Below are 17,120 nucleotides of genomic sequence, written 5' to 3'. Positions count from 1 at the left end.
GGGGAAAAGAAAACCCAGGGGGAGGAGGGGGAGGAGCGGACTTTGAAGAAATTAGAGTTTTTGACTTCCCCTCACGGGGATGTCGGGTTAGCAGCTCAGATCCCCCCGCGAGGGGGGAGAGCAGAGAAGAAAGACGCAGTGGGTGCTAGCGGGTCAGAGTGCCGCGTCGCAATTAAGAGAGAGAGGGGATAGGCATCCCTGCCCACAGAGGGGAGCAGAAACGAAGCACCCGCCCTACCCCACGTCACCCTACCCACTAACTTACCCCAACGGAAGCGAGAAAGAGAACCCTGTCTGCTCGATCCACTGGGAGAGCAGCGAAGATAGACAAAGTTTGGGCCTGGCAGGTCAGAGTGCTGCTCAGGCAATTAAGTGTGGAGAAATTAGACCATCCCCTGTCTCTAGAGGGAAGAGACCGGAACGAAGAAGAAACGCATGCAAAAAAAAAAAAAAACAACAAAAGCAGGTCTCAACTACCAGCTAGTGGTGTTGGTCCCGAGATTCCAGTCTCCCAAAAAAGGGGATCGGTTTCCGGGTCCAAGCTCCCACAAATGTGGAGTCGGTCCTTTAGGTCCTGACTCCCCAAAGGAGGGGGTCGGTCCTTGCTAACGAAAGTTAGTATGAAAACACCTTAACCTAGCCCGAAAGCCCGGTGGCGGAAAGTTTAGTAACTGAGAGAACAGATACTACACTTTGATCTTGTTTATATATTTTATTGAGAAAGAAAAAATTGAACATAAAAAACGTACAAAAAATTCAATTCAACAAAATTAGGCACAAGGCCCTACAAGAAATTGGGAGGGGTAGGGTACAGGGTCTTTTTGACTATGTAACAGATGAGACTTTGAAGTCTTACTCTTGACTGGCAACATTTACCAAAATACCTCAATCACTCTGTGGATCCTAATCTAACTAATAACCCCAGCGTTCAATGTAAAATTTAACTATGTACAATTTGTATATTCATTTCTGTATGTTGTGTGTGCATTTTTTTTTTTTTTTTTTTTTTGTGTGTGTGTGTGTATGTGTGAGAAAATAAAGTTCGATTTCATTAGAAAGAGTTCTTGAATTAATTGGCATAAAATGTTCGTGGAGTGGGAAAAACTAATGAAAATGTTCATTTCAAAAATAAGGAAAAAACTACTAATGTGTTGTTAGTAAGACCCCCCTGTACTATTCTATGTGGCTAGATCCCCCACTGTTTTCCGGGGAACCGAAAACAAGCAGAGCATCCCTAATGGGGTTTGGGGAAGTGGCCTTAATGGAGGTGGGAGAAAATAAAGCAACGGATGGAGGGGGTAGGAAGGTGACCTCTGAGTAGGGGGATGACCGGGGGCATCAGAAAATAAAGATGAGGAGCAGGGGGGTTGGGCAGACTCAGAGGTTCTCTAATACCAAAAAATAAAATCAGGAACAGGATCTCATTTGTACCACCAGTCAAGAGTTACTTTACTGAACTTATAATGCTAACCTAGGCGGGATGGGTTCCGTAGGACCCAGCACCGCCCATGCCATGCCTAAGGAGGGAACACGTATTGAAACTTGGCTCCTCGACGGATGCACAAACTAGTGCTGTGCACCCACCTCTTGTCAAATTCCACTCTAGGCAACCTCTTCCAATCGCATCTGATCTTTACTTTAAGCAAATGTTTAAAGTAAACGATCAGATCCCGATCAGGAACAGATGTCCCTTCGTGGACCAACTTGAGGCGCGCGATCCAAATGGTCATGCGCGCTACTGCTAGGATCGCCAGGAAAACCAAACTTTCCTCCCTGGGGAACGGCGGCTCCATGTTGTACACAAAAGTTCCTACGTCGAGATCGAGCAGACACTCGGCATCGATGCGAGCTGTTACCCCCTCGACGTACTTTAATAGGGGCTGTATCCGGCTGCAACTAAAAAACGCGTGCTCGATTGTTTCGGGCTCGCGTTCGTCACAGCACGGACAGAAGCGACTGGTATGTTCTTTATACCGGAAAAGTACGTCGAAGAGGGGCAGCGCATTTCGGACCAGTCGCCAAGTCAGGGAGAATTCCGAGTTATTCAGAACCTCCCGTCCCGGCGCCCAACACCATTGAGAACGGACAACCTCCATCGACCATCCCATCCGCCTACAAAGTGGATCCTTCGCGGTCCCCTCCACTAAATCCCGATACAGTGTCTTCCTTGGCTGATCGAGGACATTGGTCCCCGGCAAAGCTCTAAGAGCGGTTCGGCATTCGGAGAAGAACTTGGACTCCCCCTTCGGTCTACGACGACCTTCTACCGAAGGGTTGGGTTTGAGATTGGGAAACGAGTTCTCAACCACAGGGACCCAAGGAGCGTCTCCTTCAAGCGAACGACCCAGGAAAGCCAATCTCTCGGCGTTTCTATGACACAAGAGACTGGGCTGACCCAGGCCTCCCTCGCTCGGATTTTGAACACAGACCTCTCTGCAGACATAATGCTTACCCTCGTTCCACAAAAGTGAATCGAGGCGCCCTTGTAAGCGGGTTAGTCGTTCTGCAGGGAGAGGAAGTACAGACAAACGGTAAAGGATGAGCGGAAAGACGTATGTAGCACATGCCTCCGCCCGACCCTTCAAGGACAATTTCCTTCCAATCCAAGTCTTTACTGACGATTTGACCTTAGACTGTACTTCCGACCAATTCTTTTCCAGCTGAAGTCCCGGTCCAAACCAGACACCGAGAATGCGGACCGGTCCATCGGTCCAGCTGAAAATACCTGGAAGCGAGTTTACCCCGGTCCAGGCCCCCAACCGCAGGCCAACAGACTTGCTACGGTTGAAGATGGCCCCTGTTACTTCTTCGTATCGAGCGAGCGCCTCGACCACCGCTTGAACGTCCGTGAGGCAAGACACGAACACGGTGACGTCATCGGCGAACGCGGAAACCCTGGCTCGTGTGCCTCCAGGGAGAGCTATTCCGCGCAGGACTGGTGTAGCCGCCTCGTCCCTTAACTTGCGAAGGAGGGGTTCCAACGCCAGGACATACAACAGAGGCGACAGCGGACAACCCTGTCGCACCGACCGAGAGACAGCGAATGACTCCGACAGCTTACCGTTGATCTGCACCGCTACCGTCGGCCTGTCATACAGAACAAAGATCCACTTGCGGAAGTCCGGATTAAATCCGGCGGCCTCTAGCACAGATCCTAGGAACCGATGGTCGACCCTATCGAATGCCTTGGACTGATCCAAACTGATCAGCGCGGCTTCGGCGTCGTCTTCTGTCCCCTCTATGACCGAGCGTATCAAGTGCAAATTGTCTTGAATCGATCTCCCCTTCACAGCATAAGTCTGGTCCGGTTCGATCAAGTCAGTGATGACAACCTGCAAGCGATTTGCAAGAATCTTTGCCAAAATCTTTAACTCTGTGTTTAGCAGAGTCAAGGGCCTAAAATCATCAAAGTTTTCCCTCCCACCATGCCGTTGACCTTTCCTCAGCAATGTGATCACACCCTTGGTCACCTGTCCAGGGATGGAACCCTGGGCAAACCAATGGTTGAACATATCCTTCAGAATAGGGACCAACATGGGCGACAGCCTCAAGTAAAACTCGTAGGGTAAACCATCCAGCCCCGGGGATTTGTTATAGCCGACCTGCTTCAACGCAGTAATGACCTCATGTTCAGTAATAAGACCATCACAGCTAGCCGCCCGAGCCACCGTGAGGCGGGGCGAGTCAGCCAAATAGCTGCCAAACTCATCAACCCTGAGTCCGGGTAGTTGGGTGAAGCGCACCGATAGATGCTCCCGAAACCCCTCGCAGATCTCCCGAGTCGATACTAAGGGGTGTCCTTCCAGGTTATGTACTTTACGAATGTACCCATCCGAACCGCGCCTTAAAGCAGCCTTACGCTCAACAGCGTCAACATTCACAGCCTCGTTAGAAACTTTCTTTAACCTAGCCCTAACTACTTGACCTTCATACCGCTCGCTAGCCAAGCGGTTGAGATCTTGTTTAGCTAGTGCTAACTCTAGGGGGTCCCCCCCCTCCACCGCCCGGGTCAGCTTATCCTCTAAACGCTTCTTTGCCTTAGCCTTATCTATCGCGAGGCGTTGGCTATACTGGACAGAGAAGCGCCTAATTTTGGCCTTGAGACTAACCCACCACTTACTCCCTGTAACCGCCCCCACTAAAGCCCGCTGAATTAGCTCAGTGACCTTCAACCGGTAGTCCTCCATCTCCAACAAGGTGCTGTTGAACTTCCAGTATCCGGCCAGTTTAGGCCTAGCACTTAAGCTCAAACGGGCCATAACAAGTTTATGGTCCGAGTGTCCTAGCAAGTGGAACGTGGGGCAAGATAGGAAGTCTACATCACCTCTTCTAACTAACATCCGATCCAAGTAAGTGCTTGGATGGGAAGGCACTACAGGATGCCACGTCCACATCTCCCGCCCCGGATGATCCAGACGAAATCTGTCGACGAGATCGCACGAGGCCATCAGGTCAGACAGACTGCTGTCACACCACGCCGACCCGCTAGTCCCCCCGACCTTATCTATTTTGGGATCAAGGATTGCATTCCAATCCCCCATTAAAACTAACCGTTCCGGATCCACTAAGAAGCCCTCCAACCGTCGAAAAAAGGTTGCCCTCTCTACAGCAGCATTGGGAGCATAAACAGCAACAATCCGAAAAACACTACAATTAACAGCAACATCAACAACAAGCGCCCGCCCGTCCTCGCCTGCGTGAACAACATTCACCGACGCTGACAGGGTGCGACTCACTAGCAAGGAGATTCCACGACTATAGGTATTGCCATATGCTGAGTAGACATCGTAATCGTTTACCAGCACCTGACAATCCCCGTCACAAACAAAGTGGGTCTCCTGGATAGCGGCAATATCTACCTTGAGGGACACCAAGTCTCTCACAACGCGCGAGGCCTTGCTTCGACACCTGATGCCCCTCACATTCAATGTAGCCAAGTTCAAAGACATGATCACTTACCTCAAGCACTGTCACAGACGGGTCTGAAATCCTGGGCAGTGAGGACATGGCAGGCCTGGCCAAGGCTGCCGGTAAGTAAATCCGATGAAGGTGATCCATCCTTGGCCACGCCCCCCACGTCCAGGGGGAAGGTTAGTTTGAGTGCCCTGTATAGCGATGGGTGTACATACATGGGGATTCTACCCTCACATTTAAAGAAAATGTTGGTCAGTGAAGGATGGTCCCTATCCACCAGCTGCTGGCCTGGGATCGCATTCTTCGCTGTCTTAATCATTGCCCACATTCCTCCAGTCCTAGCGTCCTTGTCGACCCTAACGAAAGTGGTCAACAAGGGAGCGTCCTTGAATTTAGTGGGGTCTGTTACTAGGTCTCCACCGACTTTTTCAAAGTTTTTAAGTTTATTGTACCGGACCTTCTGTTGTCCTTTAAGGTCCGGAGCCGGTTGGAGAGGGTCTGTTTCACAAATCCTGCTTCCTGGCAGGAAGGGGAGCTTTTTGGTCCGTTCAGTGCGGACTTTGGGAGTGGGGGAGGGGACCTCTTTTGGTTGATGGGGAGGCTGAGCGCTTGGGGAGGGGGTAGCCTGCTCGTTTTCTTCTTTTTGGCTCCTGTCACGGGATGAGGGGCGGGAAGAGTTTCTTGGGGCCTTTATAGGAGAGGGGGAAGGTTGTTCGGGTTGCTGGGGTGTTGGGATCACAGGGGGCTCATCCTGTGTTGTTGTTGCGAGGGAGTCCTTCTCAGTCTCAGTGGGGGTAGGAGGGTTTGCGCGTGTCTTGCGGCTTTTCCTCCTCCTGGCCCTCCTGATCTCTGTTGCGCTCAGGGCCATAGAGACTGTTGTTGTCTCTTCCTCTGCCTCTGACGCAGCCTCCTCCTCAGATTCTGGTAGTTTCCTCTTGTTTGAGGAGGAGGGTGTCTGTGTGTCCATTTTCTCCGTCTCACTCTTCGGTTGTTCTTGGTCTTGGGTGACTGTCTGCAAGGATGGCTGTTTGTTGATCTTGCCTTTCTTTACGACCGTCACCCAGCCTGTCGGTGCCTCTGGAGGATTTGCGGCCGGCGCGGGAGCAGCGGCTTGATTTGTTGTCACGCTTGTTCCCGCCGCTTTTGTGGGCTTCTTCCCTCCATTCCTCTTCGGACAGTCCTTCGCCATATGCCCTTGTTGTGTGCACAGCCAGCAATGGGGCCTCCTCCCTTCCACTATAAGGGAGAGTGTCCACTCTCCGAACTTGAGTGTGGCTGGGATGGCGTAGAATCCAGCCTTGTCCAGGACCATCTGTACTTTGTAGTCCCCGGTCATGATGTTTCTTAATCCGCGGACCGGGGTGACTTCCTCTACGTCCCCATACTGGCTTAGGATAGCCCCCAGTTGTTTGGCCTCCATATAGCAGGGGACGTTTAGAGCAGAAACATTTGCTCTCCTCTTGTTCATATAGATGGGTTGGAGCTTTATGTTCCTGCTCTGATGGCAGGTCCTGGACAGCCTGACTGCGTCTTCGGAAGTGGGGAGCAGAACATCCCACTGTGCGTAACTCCTTCTACAGATGTAGTTGGCGGGAATGTTCTGTTCCAGCAACACGTTCATCATGGTGTCCTTGTTGACGCCCGTCAGACCCCTTGTCTTGGTGTCTGAAGTTATCAGCGAGAGCACTCTTTTCTCCAGAACTTCCACTTGACCCGGGAGGGGTTGGATGTTGTTCCCCTGGGTATACTCCTTGTAAGTGGAGTCGAAGAGTGCTCTGTAGTCTTTGGGCGTCAACTTCCCTTGCTGCTCTTTGGGGCCCCATGCCGGTCCTCCATCCTGGTGGGTGTCAGCTGGACTCGGGTTGGGGGGCGTAGCTGGTGTTGTGGGGCTCTCCATTGTCATGGGCATTTTTGGTTTCGGAACGGGGCCGTTACCAGGCAAAGTAGGCCATTGTGTTTTTGGCGTTGTTTCGTCCTGGCTTGGTTTGCTCTCCGGGCCGCTCCCCTTTCTTATTTTCTTCCTTTGCTGGGTGGCTGTCCCCTTGGGGGATGGAGGTGTCTCCCCTTCTGGTGCCGTGTTCCCAGCTGGAGCCTTGGTGGGTACTGTCAAGGGTGTCTCTCCTTCCAGCTTGCTTTTGTTACCACTGGCCGGAGAGCCACCCCTTTTCCGTATTTGGTCCTCTTGGGGAGTGTTGGGGGGCCAATCACTGTCTTCCCCGCCGAATAGTGAGCAGATGGAGGCTATTACATCTTCATCCAGCACCTCGGTTTGGTCCGCGGTGCTGTTTTCCTCCTTTTCTGTTGGGGAGTCGCCCTTTGGGGGAGCGGGGGATGGGTTCCCCGGTCTTCCTCCCTTGGTTCTGCCGTCCTGGGGTGCAGCTGGTTGGCTGGGTTCTGCACTTTCCCCAGATAGTGACTTAACGGCAGCTTTTTCCGCTGGGTTGCCCTCGTGGGAGCGGTTGCAGGTGCTTTTCGGGGGGTCGCCGCGGGCTGCGGCCCTACCCTCCCGCTTTCTTCCAAGGTCGCCGCGCGCCGGGGCCCTACCTTGTTTCCTGGCGCCGTCTCGCCGGGAGATGCATCAGCTCCCTCACATAGGGAGTCGTTCGCAGTTGAGATGCTGTGCATTTGGGGTGACGTACCCCTCCTGCCTGGCATCGTGGCGGTTGCACTGGCCGCTGGCGCGGACCAAAGTGTAGTGGGGGAAAAGAAAACCCAGGGGAATGGAGGGGGAGGAGGGGGAGGAGAGGAGCGGACTTTGAAGAAATTAGAGTTTTTGACTTCCCCTCACGGGGATGTCGGGTTAGCAGCTCAGATCCCCCCGTGAGGGGGGAGAGCAGAGAAGAAAGACGCAGTGGGTGCTAGCGGGTCAGAGTGCCGCGTCGCAATTAAGAGAGAGAGGGGATAGGCATCCCTGCCCACAGAGGGGAGCAGAAACGAAGCACCCGCCCTACCCCACGTCACCCTACCCACTAACGTACCCCAACGGAAGCGAGAAAGAGAACCCTGTCTGCTCGATCCACTGGGAGAGCAGCGAAGATAGACAAAGTTTGGGCCTGGCAGGTCAGAGTGCTGCTCAGGCAATTAAGTGTTGAGAAATTAGACCATCCCAGTCTCGAGAAGTGAGACCGAAACGAAGAAAAAACAACATGCAAAAACAACAAATGAAAAAAGAAGGTCTCAACTACCAGCGATAGTGGTGTTGGTCCCGAGATTCCAGTCTCCCAAAAGAGGGGATCGGTTTCCGGGTCCAAGCACCCACAAATGTGGAGTCGGTCCTTTAGGTCCTGACTCCCCAAAGGAGGGGGTCGGTCCTTGCTAACGAAAGTTAGTATGAAAACACCTTAACCTAGCCCGAAAGCCCGGTGGCGGAAAGTTTAGTAACTGAGAGAACAGATACTACACTTTGATCTTGACCAAAAGGCCAAGGAGTTGTAGATGAAATGAATTTATCATGAAAATTCTAGAACCTATTCTTATCCACCAGAAAATAAAAATATGATTTATCATTTTTCAAGCGATTACGCGTAAACGGCCTGAAAAATAAATAAATAAATCAATAAATAAACCTACGTATCTATAAAAGTTAAATTGTCTGTCTGTGTAAATGTGTGTTTGTGTCCGTGCGTGTACAGTTCCCTACCAAACTACTCTCTCCGTTTCCAGTCTACATACTCGAGACTTGATACAAGGGGTATTGAGATTCGGGAAAATCCTTTTAATCGGTTTTCGGCCAGAAATTTGGCTATCAAGCGGTCAAAGTTCAACGACTTGACCTTTGAAAACTCCACCGAACTCCTTCGCCAATTTTGGGTCTTAACACATGAAATTTTAAATGTAGGTTACTTTTTATACAATGTTCACCCCAAACAAGGCAAAGTGCCACTTTGAAGTAGGAGGCTACTGTCGGGGACATAAGTTGCAGGAATATTATGAAGAGAGATGAGTAGCAAGATGTTTGTTCACATTACACTTGAACTTCTGCATGTTAGTACAGTTGGGAAAGCAGAATCCCGGAAGGGAGTGCCGAAGTCTAACAGTTCTTACACCTAGGGATCTCTACTATGTAGGGGTGGGATTTAGCTGCTTGTCGGGTTTATCGGGGGCATTTATGTCGATGGGGTACAAGTGCTTGTAGTTCGTCAGGCATTCACCATTAAAGTACTTGTAGAACAGGCAGAGAGATGCACCATTTCGTTGATGGGACAGAGGCTGAAGCCCAGATGACAGTTCAGGACCTATCAGGTTGGCGACTCTCTTTTGAATCCTGTTAAGGAGTGAGAGATAAGCAGCAGATGCACCAGCCCAAATGTGACAACAACACTCCATACATGAGCGAATGGTTGCCTTATAGAGGTACAGGATACTTTCAGGCGTAAGTAGTTTTCTAGCACGGTAGAGAGAGTCCACCTTCTTCGCAGCAGCCTTGGCAATGCTCTCAATGTATCTATTCCAGTTCATGCTCCCTCCGAACGTTAGGCCGGGGAGTTTAAAGGAAGTACTTTCAGATAATGTGTTTTTGGCCATTGCTATTAGCGGAAGAGGTTTCTTGTAATTATTGAAGGAAACAAGCCTAGTCTTGGCAGTATTGAATGTGACCATCCATGTTTGTCCCCGTTCCACTGCAGATTGGAAATCTCCATCTAGTGTTTCTGCCATTTCCTATCCCCCTCGTGCCTGTTATAGAGTGGTGTCATCAGCAAATATACCCATCTCAGAAACAATTTTATCAGGGAGGTCATTTATGAATATCAGGAATAATAAAGGTCCCAGGATAGAGGCACTCCCGCATTTATATCATATTGTCAGATGTACGACCGTCGAGGACAACCTCGATTTTTCTCTTGCTTAAGAAGGATTTAATATATTCTTCCAGTGATATCATCTGATCTGATTTTTCGTAGAAGATCATCGTGCCATACCTAGTCAACAGCATTAGATATATCGAGGGCTACCACTCTACCCTCCCCTGCTTTGTTCAGTGAACAGTATATACGTTCAGAGATTACAGTTAGGATATCAGCTGATATTGATTGTCGGTCAGAGGTTTAGCAGCTGTGAGGTGATTAATTATGGACTCAAATATTTTGGCGAAAAGCGGGAGGAGGTTAATGGGGCGATAATTTAATGGGCCAGTTCTTTCGCCAGAATTCTTGAAAACTGGTACTTGGACATGGAAAAAAACTTTTTAATCTGATTTGAGCGCAAAACAATAAATGTTAAGGGGTCAGAATTGAGGTCATGGTTTAAAAAAATATACCTTTGCAGTTTCTACTAAATTATTCAGCCAACATTGGAAATTTTACATAAAGTGTTTTTAGACATAGGGCAAGCTTTTTAATCGATTTTTAGCCGAAAATTTGGCTGCCAACAGGGTCAAATTCTACTAGATTTGACCTTTGCGGTCTCTATCAAACTATTCAGCAAATTTTGGGTCTAAATATCTGAAATTTTACATAAAAGGTATTCAGACATGCAGCAAGCTTTTTAATCAGTTTTTGGGCGAAGATTTGACTGCCAAAAGGTCAAAGTTGAAAGAGTTGACCTTTACAAGCTCTACCGAACTCCTCCGCTAATTTTGTGTCCAAACACTTGAAATTTTAGATGTAGGTTACTTGAACATGGGTCAAAAAATTTTAATTTGATTTGGGCCCATAACATTAAATATTAAACGGTCAAAATTGGGGATTAAAGTTTTTAAAAAATTGACCTCTGCGGTCTCTACCAACTTTTCTCTATGGTAGTTAAAGAAGCCTATTATATAGAAAGGCATTAACGTAAATATTCACACTTTTTGATATCTACATATGCACATAAAGTAATGAAAAGTACATAGGGCCTGAGCAAAGCCGGGCTGAACTGCTAGTATATAACTAAAACAAAATGTCGGTTTTGCATATAAAGTTAACATAAAATGGCAACCCAACTTTTTAAGGATATAATCAATTTTGTTTGTTTTTAAACCATGTTAAGATTCCTGATCAAAATTTAGTATAAAATATGTAATTGTGAATGACCGTACAAAACATGATTTTTTTTCCTAATACTAACGTGGCAAAAGTTCAGAGAGAATGGTGGTCACTATATAGAAAAATAAATTCTAGAGCACAAAAGGTTGCTCGTTTTAATGCTGCCACTTTCCTCTACATAGCTCTTCAACATTTTTTAACTAAAAAACAGTATGCATTAGTTTTGCAACGCCATTCTTGTATAATGGTTTATAAATATATTTAATTTCACTAGAATATCGTTGTGATTGACGGTGGCCATGTGGTTCGTTCCTTGCTAATGGAGACAGAGACGTTGCTGGGTTTGAATTCCACGGCCAGCCGCAATCATAACTTCTTGCGCCAGAAGGATGAAACACTAATGTTGTATCTGTTTCGTAGCGAAAAATCAATCACTTAATTATTACTTGCAATAACCCTTATCCCTGAGTGGCTTCCGGGCCTTGATAAGTGGTGATCTCTGTGTAAAAAAAAAAAAAAAAAAAACTCATTAGACGAAATATCAGCAATCAATCCGTCAAAAGGAAATAAAGTATGATTTCACATGATTAAAATCCGAAAATTGGAAGAGAAGCTGCAAATACGTTTTTATTACGCCATTTTGAATTCCAGAAATAAAGTCACTAGACCCAACTATTCGTACTAACATTCTCTATTAATTTATGAATATTCTACCAAAATGTTCTATTTAATAATTAGTAAATTCATCAATTCTAATTTATGTATGCAGACTTTTGGAAATAACATCAATAATTATAAACTATTAAACATGTTTTACGTTTAAGATAAACAATTAAGTATTCAGTATACAAATAGAACATTTTATTAGAATTATTTCTTTTTGACGGATTTATTGTTGCTATTTCTTCTGATGAGTTAAGGGCATAATAGATTCACTAATTGATAAAATAATTAAGTGATTGATTTTGCGCTACGAAGCAGATACTGTCAAGAATTGTAAATGTCAACTGAATTAAAGGAATAAATTATAAGATGGTCAACATCATGAATTTTGGAAGATATTGTTTTGTCATTTATTCCTTATATTGATCCGTAATTACATTGAGCTTCTAAAATAAGATTGGTATATATTATAAGAATATTGTAATACTCGAAACTACACGATTCATTAATCTGTGCTCCCCGGAATTCTGACACACACACACACACACACACACACACACACACACACACACACACACACACACACACACACATATATATATGTTAATGAATCGTGTAGTTTCGAGTATTACAAAATATTTTAAAGAGGTAATATCATATAAGACAATCCTAGCCCAAAAGAGAACAGCTCAATATACTTGATAAAGCAAATGGAACTTATAGTTTTTTTGTTTAAATTTCATTCCGAAAAAAATTTTTCAAAACAGAAATTTATTGATTGAATAAAGAATACAGTTAAAAAGTTTTTCTTAACCCATGGATTTTCGATATGGACTCATCTCCTCAGAGGAAAAGTCATTAGCAAATATTAGATCTAATTCAAAATAATTTTGCTATTTAGCACATACGAAGGAAATATATTTAAAAGTTAATTACATCTTTTTAGGGGGCATAGATAAAGAAAATAATAATAAAATAATACAATAAAGTAGGTACAATGAAAAGATATGAACTTATTGTACATGGGTTTCGTGGTAATCCTTATATAGAGTGGTATAGTGTGGTAAGAGTCCGAGTTTGTTGAATAATTCCACATTGTAGGTGGATTTCAATTTATTGTAAAGCATTCTTAGTCCTTAGTGAAAATCCTTTGAGTATGGAAAGTTCGAGATTTATTCCATCTCATTTTTAGTTGGTATAATCCTGGTCTGAAATGGAACACGTACATCAAGTCTGTTGCCAAGGTCGCTGGAAAGATGGTGGGATCCTTCTACCGCTCCAGAAGATATCTCACTACTGATGCAATTCTCTATCTATATAAAAGCCAAGTACGTCCAAGGATGGAATACTGCTGCCATATCTGGACAGGAGCTGTTAAAAACAGCCTATCCTGCCTTGACAGAGTACAAAATAGACTTCGTGGCTTAGTAGGGGATGCCCTTTTCTCTACCCTGCAACCTCTCTCCCACAGAAGAGACGTTGCGAGCCTATCCTTGTTTTATCGTTATTTCCATGGCAGGTGCTCGTCTGAACTCCAATCTCTGGTCCCCCCTCGCCAATCTTTCACGAAAAACACCCGTCTAGCTGAATCCACTGTGAAAAATTTTCCCCACTCTATATCTGTGCCTAAAACAAAATGCGGATTCCATGAACAAAGCTTATTTCTTAGAACTGCACGCCTGTGGAACTCTGTTCCGTCTTCCTGCTTCCCACCGGACTACAACTTGGATGTCTTCAAGTCCAATGTTAACAAATTTCTAATGAACCGCCCCTTAAGTAAACACTTCATCAAATCTCCACACTAACGTAATGTACTTGCAATAACCCTTATCCATGAGTGGCTTCTGGGCCTTGATAAGTGGTGATCACTGTGTAAAAAAAAATCCCCGTATGAAGTGTCAGCTGGAAGCTATTTTCGTATGTAGATTAAAATTATATATTAAAAACCACCGTAATATTTTTGATAAAAACTCAGGGTAGCTGGAAATTTTTCAAATAAAATATTTTAAGGATGGACTTGAAATAGAAATACAATACAGTAAGATAAAATTATAAAATCTATTATAGTATGTTTTGAGCATTTTTTATTCAAACAATAAATTTCTGTTCAGAAAAATCTTTTTGCTAAATGAAATAAAAAAAAAAGAATCTATGTATATACACTAGCATGGGTACCCGGGTTAACATGCAGTTCTGTTTGGAACACACCTGCTATACTAAGGATATGGATTATTTGCATCGTGACCAACGCCGATTTCAAAAATAAATTTCAAAAATAAGAGAACGCATAAAACCATGTAAATTTAAAGACCCCCCAAAGAAGAAGTACTTGATACTTTCTTCACCAAATATTTCGGCAGAAGGCACACAAAGACAAGAAGCTATTCTCTGGATATTGAACACTTTTTGTTGCCCGTGCGCTAGAAAAAACTCCCTCCAAAAAAATAAATGAATCAAAACAACATTTGTTTCAATAAAAATAGCAGCAAGTGCCCGTACGATCGCAATATATATATATATATATATATATATATATATATATATATATATATATATGTGTGTGTGTGTGTGTGTGTGTGTGCGTGTGTGTGTGTGTGTATGTATATGTATGTATATGTATATATGTAGCCGCGAAAGAAGGAAAAATGTAATTTTCAAACGTTTTTGGCAACCGTACCACGACGACTTATGACGTTATGGCCTTGGAAAAATAACGTTTATAAACATTAACGCGTGCGTAACTTATGAAATGTTTAAGAACAAAATCGAATTTGTATCACTGGCTTTTTTAAAGGCACATCTCTCACTGGCTTTTTACGTAAATAAAGGAATTTTTACATTTTTTTATTTTATTTTATATATATATATATATATATATATATATATATATATATATATATATATATATATATATTTGCATTTTTGGTCTCTACAAGTTTTACTTAAGTTTCTTTTCACGGATGGCCAAAGATTCTGTATAGGAGTTTCTAAGAATGAACTAATAAAATCCTTTCAGTTTATTCGTGTGTTTTTGAGATTACCAAATTATTTTATTTGGTGAAGAGTTTTTTTATGTTTCGAAGTTCAAAGGGGAAACAACTCTAGACCAGTTTCTAAAATATCGATGCAGTAATAATAATTCTAAATGTTGTATAGAGAGGTTGGATTGATTGTTCTTATAAAAGGGATCAGATAAACATATGTTGTTTATAACAAGGGGATATGATATCGAGTCATGTTGTATCAGAGAGTTATCACACCGGTGTATATTACAATTCATATATAAGAATAATAATATATGCTTCATACCTTCTTTCTTCATGAGTTCTATCTTCTTGCTGAGCTCCGTGACGAACCATGAAATGACCAACACCATCCAATTGAGACATCTGTTCTTCCTTCTTTTATGAAACCACAGAACAACAATAAAATATAAATTTATTTCAGTTGTCTCAAATGGTCTTCACAAAGAGTCTACATTTCTTGTCTACATGATTGTTCTTACAGCCCGCTTCCTGGCCGTCTGTCCCCTCCCATGACTAACTCTCCAACTCTTCGACTCTTCGACTCTAAACTTCCCAACCTCTTGAGTTCAGTTCCGCTAGATCATCATTAAAAAGCACACGTATACTTAACGTGACCCTCTTGTCATGTACGTCTGTTCAAGGTTATCTTGTTTATATTTAACCTAGTTAATTTATATAAACATCTCCAGCAGCCCATTGCTACACTTTATTCTAAAAATAATAAATAACTCCCAATATAAATTATTTTAAGAAAACCATTGAATAGATAGATAAATAGATAGGTAGACAGACATATCGATAATAATTAATTAGCTTTTAATTATTCAACAGAAATAAATTAAATTAAATATATTATCAATATAAATCAATCTTAAATGACAATCTAAAATAGAACACCTAAAACAATTCGTTCGTTATGAACAGTAACTAACATACAGCTAGTTAGTAAAATCGATTTTAATTAATGTAATATGCAAATGAGATTACCTCTTCATCGTATATTTTGAAAGAATCATACTATATATAGAAATAAATGAAATTAGGAAAGTAATGGACCTTTCGTATATATACACACATATATATATATATATATATATATATATATATATATATAAATCAAAGTGTGAGCAAACAAACAAACTGACAGGAATATAGAGTGGAACGATAACATTGTCGCCCTAAAAGACGACATGATTTCATTTCCGTTTAATTAAAACCGATTTTTTGTTGCATGCCATCTAATAGTTGATTAGTTGTGTACACATCTAAAGAGCCTTCTATAATATCTAAAAGTGAAACAATGTTCAACGAGCCAACTCGTAGATGCGCCGCTGTACCACACATGCTCTTTACCGATCCTAATTTTAACAACAGGACCATTGCCAGAACCCTCAAAATGCACCGCTGGACTGCTACGAAAACAGGGACCTGTCCAGGACAAGGAAAACAAAGTTTCCAGCCATGGTTATGGTCGTTGATATGGTTTCAAGTGACGGCCATATCAGGCAACCTCAAATCTCCGAGGTCGGCTTGAAAGTCAACACCAAAGTTTACTTGGATGTGCTGAAGAGCGTGGTGATCATCTCATGCAAACAGGTGGCCGCTGGCAGTCCCTGGGTGTGTCAGCAGGACTTGGTGCCGGCCCACAAATCCAAAGAGACCCAAGCTTGGCTTCAGAAGGAATACTACAACATTTTATCCTTCTCTCACTGGCTCCCCTTCTCCCCCAACCTGAACCTGCTGGATTACTTCGTATGGTCACATGTCGAGAACCTCACCAACATGACGTCCCACAGCACCACAGCCAGTTTGATCCCGTGATCTGCCGAGTATTCGTCGAGATCCCGACGGCGCTTGTGGAAAAAGCATGCTCCCAGTTACGAACCCGTATCGAGGCGATGATTGAGACTAAAGGCGGCTACATTAAATAGATGTCTGCTCTGCGACATAATCAAGTTACCTGAATTGATTTTTTTTTCAATAAAAATTTTAAAATAAAGCTTTAGTGTTGTTACCTTAGGGCGACAAATTTATCGTTCCACCTTGTATGTGTAAAATGTATCGCACAAGTACTCATTCCTTTTCGGGCCAGGATCAAAGTGTAGAATCTGTTCTGATTCTGCACTTCACTTTTTCACTTCACATTTTTGGTCTCGGTTAGTGGAGGAGAAATCCTTCATGACTGATACATTTTTTTATTTTTGTTACTAACCAGAGTGGCCCTTTTGGGGAGCTGCCCCCCCCCATTAAAAACCGACTTTGTATCTAACTCTGCAATCGTGAGAAGTCAAGTAAACAGAAATAAAAACAAACAAAAAAAAAAAAAACTCTTTTGGCCGTTGGGCCAAAATCAAAGTGTAGCATCTGTTCTTCAGATGATGCGCTTCAATTTCTTGTCCTCTGTCAGTGGAGGAGAAATCTTTCACGACTGAGACAGTTTGTAATTTTTGTTTCTTCTCACCATGTTAAAAAACGAGCCTGGTGTCTATGTCCCGTGGGAAGGCAAAATAAATAAAAACTCTTATCAGCCTATTGTAAACATCTGATGACA

This window comes from Euprymna scolopes, chromosome 1 (genome assembly GCF_053919585.1).
Source record: "Euprymna scolopes isolate OS-2025 chromosome 1, ASM5391958v1, whole genome shotgun sequence".
Classification (NCBI taxonomy): Eukaryota; Metazoa; Mollusca; class Cephalopoda; order Sepiida; family Sepiolidae; genus Euprymna; species Euprymna scolopes.
This window is presented reverse-complemented; position numbering follows the sequence as displayed.